Source organism: Ursus americanus, chromosome 1 (genome assembly GCF_024610735.1).
Source record: "Ursus americanus isolate L20-20 chromosome 1, mUrsAme1.1.p, whole genome shotgun sequence".
Taxonomy (NCBI): domain Eukaryota; kingdom Metazoa; phylum Chordata; class Mammalia; order Carnivora; family Ursidae; genus Ursus; species Ursus americanus.
This window is the reverse complement of record NC_142127.1, coordinates 18,754,304-18,760,370: the sequence shown is the minus strand read 5'-3', so window position 1 is coordinate 18,760,370 and position 6,067 is coordinate 18,754,304. Positions and strand designations below refer to the sequence as shown.

The 6,067-nt window shown below is 47.0% G+C and overlaps 1 long non-coding RNA gene across 1 annotated transcript; it reads left to right on the top strand.

Moving 5' to 3' along the window:
* Positions 1 to 1,188: 1,188 nt before the first annotated feature.
* Positions 1,189 to 5,307, top strand: LOC148110718 (uncharacterized). The gene is made up of 3 exons (XR_015725258.1): positions 1,189 to 1,299; positions 3,489 to 3,667; positions 4,839 to 5,307. It is a non-coding gene; the product is annotated as an uncharacterized LOC148110718 (long non-coding RNA).
* The last annotated feature ends 760 nt before the right edge of the window (positions 5,308 to 6,067 follow it).

The window sequence follows — 6,067 nt, the reverse complement described above, 5'->3', positions numbered from 1 at the left end:
ATTTTTTTCTGTTCAAGCCCATTTCTTGTTCATTTGGTTAAAGATTATATATTACGCTATGGTTCTAGATTTTCTTCTTTTATTCCTCTGCCCCGACCACCCCCTTGCTTTTAAAACCTGAAAAAAACAGCTTTATTGGGCTATAATCCCCATGCCAGAAAACAAGAGACACTTTTCCAGTGTACAATTCATTCATTTTTAGTATATTCACAAGGTTGTGCAACCTTCACCATGAACTAATTCCAGAACATTTTTATCATGCCAAAAAGAGACACACACATCCCCAAACCCAGGAGCAGTCACTCCCCACTGCCTCTTCTTCCCAGCCCCTGGTACCCACTAATCTACTTTCTGTCCCTATGAAATTTGCCTCTTCTGGACATTTCCTATAAATGGAATCACAGGACATGCGACTTTTTGTATCTTAAAAGTTCATTTCTTTTCTTCTGATTTTAAAAGAAAACAAAACATCACTGGGGCCCCTCCAAGTGGCATGGGCCCCAGGCACCGAGCCTGCTGGAGCAGTTGGCCCTGCCTCCCGGGCAGCCTCCACCCTCCCCAGAGCACCTCCAACCCCGCCGGCCACCACACGCGGCCACTGCCCGTTTCTGAGACTTCTCAGCACTGCAGGAGTCCCAGGTGAGAGCAGACAACGGAGGTGCTGCCCGCCCCCTGCGTCCTCCACACCTGCCCCGCTCCCCACTGCCCTGTTCATGGCGCTGACCCAGAACTTAGATCCAGCCTGTCCTCCACTCAGCCCACCCTCTGAGACCTACTGCTTTGATCCCAGGCCAGGCCTGTCTGTCTGGCCTCTTTCTCCAGAGGGTTTCCTATGCAAAGAGGCTGTCCACCATTGGGGCTGAAACCTGGGGTGGGCTGGCTTATGCATAAATGCTACCCTGTTAGCAAATCTCTTCGGCTTCCCCTGTTACCAGAGGACCACTTTGGAGGCAGCTCAGAGCCCTGCCTGGGCAACAAGTCCAGAGCAAAGAAAGCCCGAACTTGTGCCTTTGTCACTCTTCCTGGCTCCTCCTCCCCAGTCTGTTCCCAGAAAGCTCCTTCTGTTCCCTGAGCCTGTCCAGCTGGAGGGGTGGGAAAGAGACACCGTCTGTCAGACCCTCCAAAGGGACTTCCAGAAGTTGGGGTGGGGAAACAGACTTTGAGAAGAGGACCACACAATGGGGCTGCGGGGAATTCACATCTTCTGCCTGTGATCAAGTGGCCGACAGCCTGAAGGGAGGGCTGCATGCCAGGGGCCCAGGCCAGGAGGCTGCAGAGCACAGGACTCTTCCAAGGCATGTGAGTCAGCAGGAGGAAGTACAGTGGGGAGGATGGGGGACAAAGGGGGGGGGGATTGGACGACCACCGCTCCTGCCTGTCTGCCTGACCCCTTTCCATCTCTGGAGTCCCTTCACCCTTCCATGCATAGTCCATGGTGTACATGAACCAAATCAATCTACTACGGGCAGTTGCTGGACCCTATTCAGAGGCCAGGACACGGGACAAGAGCTCAAAGCCTCAGATTGTTCATTCCTTCATTCACTCCAATCTTTTCCCAAGCCCAGGGTGTGCGCAGCACCGGGCAAGATGCCAGAAAGGCAGAAATGAACCAGATGTGGGCCTCTAAGAATGTGTGGCCCAGAGCGGGGGACAAACAGGAAAACAGTTCAGTAAAGGGGCCCTGGTGAGAGCAAGGAGCGTTAGTTCTTCCTGGGGACGGGGCTGGGCATCCAGAAAGGTTTTAGAGAGTGTGTTAGTTTGCTAGGGCTACCCTATCAACATACCACAGACTGGGTGGCTAAAGCAACAGAAATTTATTTCCTTAGCTTTCTGAAGGCTCTAAGTCCAAGATCAAGGTGTCAGCAAGGATTGGTTTCTCCTGAGGCCTCTCTCCTTGGCCTGTGGATGGCTGTCTTCTTACTGTGTCCTCTCACGGGACCTATCCTATGTGCATACACTCCCCAAGGTCTATATCTACAACCAAATATCCTCTTACAAGGATACCAGTCAGATTGGATTAGGGTCCACCCTAATGGTCTCATGTTAGCTCAGTCACCTCTTTAAAGATCTTATCTCCAGGGGTGCCTGGGTGGCTCAGTCATTTAAGCGTCTGCCTTTGGCTCAGGTCATCCCAGGGTCCTGGGATCGAGCCCTGCATTGGGCTCCCTGTTCAGGGGGGAGTCTGCTTCTTGCTCTTCCTCTCCCCCTGCCCCTCTGCCCTTGCTCATGTTCTTGCTCTCTCAAATAAAATCTTCTAAAAAATTTAAAAAATAAAGATCTTATCTCCAAATGCAGTCACATTCTGAGATACCAGAGGTTGGTATTTCAACGTATGAATTTTGGGGAGACACCATCTAGCCCATAACAGAGAGGTTGTCTTTGGGCTGTGCCTTAATAGCACAGCCAAAAGCGGCCAGATGAGCAAAACAGAGAACTATTCTTGATGTCAAGTCCAGGAGAGCAAAGACCCTGAGATATCAAATACCATCACCTTCAGGGAGCAGCAAGAGCTGCATACACAGGAAAGAAGGCCGAAGTGTGTGTTTTCCTGGCGGTGGTATACAGGAAGGGGGATGGTGGGCAAGCGTTCAGGCTCTGACTGTCCTCTTGCCTAGACTGAGTATTGTGCAGATTAAATCACACAAAGTTTATTAGACTCAGAGTGTTTATAATAAACACCCATCACTATTATAAGTGGTTTTTTCTGTCTCCTTATTGGTACTCCTTTATGTCCTTAAATGATTATATATCAAGTTTTTTTAATGAAAAACTAAGCTTAAAAAAGATGGTCAAGAAGTGGCAGATGCGGGGCAAGTCCGAAGGGTGAGAAAATCTCCTCTTTGTTACAGTCTAATCATCAAGTGTTTGCTGGGTGTAGTTCTCTGCTCGGTGCTGTCTGAGTGGGGGAAATCTAAGGCAGGCTCTTGTAGCAGAGCTGACAGCTCATCTGGGAATGTTTCTTGGGTGGACGAGCCCACCCGCAGGAAGCTGGCACGGGTGCTGTGGTTTGTAATCCCAGTCTTACCCCGCTAACCCTCGAAGGCACCACACTCAGAACTGGTAGCTAAATCAAAGCTCCTGGGACAGAAATGACTTAAAGACCTCCCAGAAGGTGGCTGAAAGCCCCGAAGGATGTTTTTCACATAAGCTCTCTTGCAAAGGGCTTAGGGCTCACCCTTAGGTTTCCTTGAAACTGTAACTGAAAGCAAGCTTGGAAAATCTGAATGTTCCAGTCTCTGAGAGGGAAGTGTACAGAGCAGGGAATCAGGAGCCAGAAGCAGCAGCCTGAGTTCTGGCTCTGCCTTTTCTAAGCTGTGCAACTTTGGTGGAATCCCCAGTCAATGGATCTCTCTGAGTGGTCAGTTCCTTCACCTCTAAAATCAGGCACAGATTGCTACCTACCCCCACCTGCCTGAGGACTGGGTAACTGTCGGGATCAGATGGGGGAAACTGAAGAGACTACGCTCTGAAACTGACCAATTCTACAGATCCTGAGCTGTCAACAGAAGGATGAGACCACTGGGCTTCCAGAGTGGGTGGAAAAGGATGTCTCCAGAGTTCCCAGCCTGGGAGGACATTGAACACATCTGGTTGCTGGTGGGAACTAGCTACACCTCGGCTCTCCTAGATGGGTCCCAGGCATCAGGATGCGGTCAACGCTCCCCAGGTGATTCCAGTGTGCAGCTAGGGGTGAGAACCACGGCTTATCACCAACCCCATTGATTAGGCCATTTTATTCCTTCAGCAAAACACCCATCTTCCACAGCTCTGATGGTAGGAAAAAAAATCTCTCCTGACATACTTCCTGGGGCGCCTGGGTGGCTCAGTCAGTTAAGGGGCACACTCTTGATCTCAGCTCAGGTCATCATCTCAGGGTCCTGGGATATAGCCAGGTGCTGGGGAGGGGAGAGAGGGGTGCCCCACTCTCAGTAGGGAGTCTGCTTTGGGGATTCTGCTCTCCCTCTGCCCCTTCCCTCACTCGCATTCTCACCCTCTCAAATAAATAAATCTTTAAAAATTAATTAAATAAAATGCTTCCTGAGCAGAGTCAAATCCTCACACCTGATTACTAAGGACTCTGGGTCTCAAAACACAGTATGTAAGAGGAGCCCATGCGTTACTTGTTAAAGAGGAAGAGGCCAGGAACCCACCTTCACAGAGATTCTAATCCACTCAGTCGGATAAGGGGCTCAGGAAATCCACATTTTAGTCCATGTGGTTTAAAGAGAATCCATTGGACTCAAAAGAAAAATTAACTTCTTAACCTTGCCCTCATACCAAAACAAGAGCCAACCCTCACCTTCTGACAACAATAATAACCATGATAGCTACACATACCGTATACCAGGATCTTAGGTACAAGTATCTGGAATCTTCTAAAAGCATGAGGTGGTGTTCCGAGTTTGCGTATGTGCACCCGATACTCCTCCCTCTGGAAAGAGTTCTCTGCCTCCCACTTTGTGTTTAGGAACTGCACTTTCCCCATTTCATGTGACTCTAGTGGAACTGCCAATCAAACTTCCCTGTACCACCCCCCCCCCACCCTCCGGGAAGAGGAAGAAGTCTGGAGAGGGCATGTGATTCCATCCCAGCCAATCAGGTTCCTCCTCCTGGGATGCTGACTTGAGTGGAGACACCTGGTGGCCCAGGGCGGGTGTGGCCTGCTTTCCTTGGGCTGAGGCCCTGAGCCAGCTGTTCCCAAGAATTGATAATTTAGCTCTCTCCTCCATTTTATGAGTTAGCCAGTAACCTTCCTGTAAATCTTTTTTTGGCTTAAGTTAATTAAAGTTAGTTTCATTTAGCACAACAAAAAAATTAATGAAATATTCATTTTACAGATTAAGAAGCTGAGGCTCAGAGGAATTAAATGACCGACTCAAGGACCCCACATCCAGGAGACGGCAAAGCGAGACTCAGAGCCAAGCCTGTCTGGTTTCACAATACCTGACATTATTTCATTTTCCCTGAAATTCTCCTGAGAGCTCCAAAAGGTTAAAGGAGGAAGAAGAGAAAGTGCACTTGCAAAACATGTATGTTCTTTGAAAAATATGAAGAGAAATTTAAAGGTTACTACTAACTCCCACACTCATCCCTCTGTAGGTTTAAAACCTCCCAGAGACAATTATTAATTTAATTAGCCATTTCTATTAAATGTCTCAAGGGTATAACTAGCAACTCTCTTACTAAATTATATATTACAATACAACACATGGCAGAGTAAAAAGGCATAAAAAAGAAGCAAACAGTGGTTCAAGCTGGGAAAATGCTGAAGAAAAACATTCCAACAAAGTAATAATTAAGGCCAGAATTCACTCCACTTCCACTGAGTTTCTGTTTTACCAAATTATTGACTTCTTAAATTCATGGATCTAGATTATGATCCTGAAATCAGAAAACAGAGGCTACACTTGTGACCAAAAATGTGACCAATCAACCTTCCAAATATTAAATCTTCCAGCTCTGGCTCCTATGACAGATGGCTTCTCTTGCTTTCTCCTTCCAGCCGTACATATGAGACTATCAGGGGGAAAAATCTGTATTACTTGGTAATATGACTGTTCTGCTGCTCACTGCAGTCCAAAGTCAAGACCAAGGAGATATTTGTCACTAAGCAGAAATTAGTTTCACAGAATTTACTTCAAATACATACATAACCACTATTCGTTGAATGTTGATGGCCTCAAACACACCTCACTGGGAGATTCCAGAATGCCTTCTCATGCCCACCATACCCTATGTATATCCCATAACCAGTGCCCCTAAATGATAAGCACTTGGGCAAGTTTCACAGGCCGCTTCACTGAAATTCTATGCCAGTACCAGGCACCAGTGTATTGGCAAACCATTTAGTCATCTTCAGGGAATTCAGTCTAAAAGTACAATCACCAAAAAATGAAAAAATTAAAAATTAATAAAAATATGATCACCAATGTACCCAAATATTTAAGCCCTAAGGCTATTAGTCATGGCATTCCTTATAATAGAAAAAAAAAATGGAAACAATGTAAATGCCTCAAAAGAGCAATTGAATACATTATGGCATAACCATTGTAAAAACTCCATTAAA